This window comes from Populus euphratica, unplaced genomic scaffold (assembly GCF_000495115.2).
Source record: "Populus euphratica unplaced genomic scaffold, PopEup_1.0 scaffold539.1, whole genome shotgun sequence".
NCBI classification, from domain to species: domain Eukaryota; kingdom Viridiplantae; phylum Streptophyta; class Magnoliopsida; order Malpighiales; family Salicaceae; genus Populus; species Populus euphratica.
The window spans coordinates 145,952-148,033 of record NW_011500409.1 but is presented as its reverse complement, the minus strand read 5'-3'; positions in this window follow the sequence as shown (position 1 = coordinate 148,033).

Sequence of the window (2,082 nt, the reverse complement as noted above, 5' to 3'; positions counted from 1 at the left end):
ATAAACTTGTATCACTATTCCAAGCTTAATGACATTAAATAATAATGAATCATGCTTGTTATTTATTATCTAAGTGTTCCTTATATACTGAAATAATTATTTTTTTTCCTTTTGAAGATTGACAAGGAGTTTTTCTTTGAGAATCATTTCTCTTCTTTATTTTTCTTCATACATTTTTTGTATTATTGTTTGTTATGTTAACAAAAATATTTATAAGGGTCAAGAGTTACTAATAATTTTTGACAATTATTGTAAAGACGCAACTCGTCATTCTTTTCCTTCGTATCGCCTTGTTAATATAAATAATATTAGCATGGATTAGTATGCTTGACCGAAATCTAATTTTTTTAATCAACTCAAAAGTTAATATTTACTTCCGTACGTAATTGTTTCTTAATGTTTTTTAATTTAACCCTTCTACTTGTCTCATGTTACTTGAGTAAGTCTTTCCGTTCAAATGCAGATGTTAAGTATTTAGTTGACTTGTCAAATGAAACCCATTGTTTAAGTTTTCTCTTGTAAGTAGGATTAAGTTGCTATTAATTAATACTAAATTTTAATTGTAAAATCATGATAAATGAAGGACTTATTTAAATAACAAAGTACATGCAGAAATATCACATAAAAAACAAGAAAATTAATTTAATTTATTGGAGATAACATTAAAAAATGGTGAAGGGAGAGTAACTTTTGATGTAATTAATCACATTTAAAGACAGCAAGCACATCACATAACCATGTATGAAGAGAAAAGGAGAAGAAAAACAACCTCCATATGATCTAGTGGGGCCTGTCCAGTATACCACACTGTTTTTCTTACAGTACAGGTGGCAGCTCCCTAGGCAAAGGGGACCATTGCACTCTAGCTGTTATATAACTGAATGAAAAAGCCTCCAACTCTCTGAATTAATCCTCTCCTCGTACTATAACAATGGTAAGAAGAGCATATATTTTAAATCGTTTTCCTCTATTGTTTCTTTTCCTTTCTCTCTAGCTAGAGACTGTCCAACACAGCTTAATGATGAGAGAGAACAGGATAAAATAGCAGTAGCTCTATTTTTAAATAGCTAAAAATATCTAATTAAACTGAGTTTTACCTTTATTATTTTAGCTTACATCGAAGTTTTTTAGAGGCGACAGCGACAGCAGCTCTGATTTAGAGAGTCCTCGGCAAAAGATTTCTAACCGCCGATATGAGGACTTTGAGGAGATTCAATGTCTAGGTAAAACTTAGGTTGGTCTTATTTTCCGTAGTTTGCTTGTTCTTAGAATATTCTTGTTGATTTTTTTGTACATAGACCATGTCACATATGGAACAGTCATGAAATGTAAATATAAGATTGATCGTATAGAATATGCGGTAAAGAGAATCAAAGTTAGTTACCACGACAGAGAACTAATATTAAGGTATTAAATCTCTCCTGTTTTAATTTTAAGGTTGTACTGTTTTGTTTTATTTTAAGGTTAGCCTTTATAACTCTTTCCTCTGATGGGTGATTGAGATCTGTTATGTTGTAATGTGCAGAGAAGCATCTACTCATGCTAGGATGCATCACAAAAATATTGTGCGCTACCATCAGGTATTTTACTGTTTGGAATTCAAAATTCTAGCTCTCTAATCTCTTTCGTTTTTCTTTTTTTTTCTTCTTTTCAAATCAGTTTAGAAGGCAAATCAAACACAACCTCTCTTTGCCCTCCCAAAATACAGCTAAAAGACATTTTCACTTAAGGACTCAATGATTTGTTCTTTCGAAGGAAACGGGTGAAGAATTTCTGTTAATGATTTTATATGGCCTTGTAAACTCGTATGAACTGTCTGTGCTTGTATGATCTTGTTTCCTGTCCGTGTTATTTTCAATTGGCAACAAAGAAGCCATCATCAACGGACTCATTTCAATCCGTCTTTGATATGATGCTTGGAAATCAATTTGTCTTTGTCTATCAGGCCTGGACAGAGAATTTGCAGCCAAAGAGTAATCATGATGACATGCGTGGCTCAAGCTCTGCTGGTGAAGATACTGCCGCGCTGTTTATTCAGATGGAATGCTGCCCGATGTGAGTGAGATGGCATTTTTTTTTTTT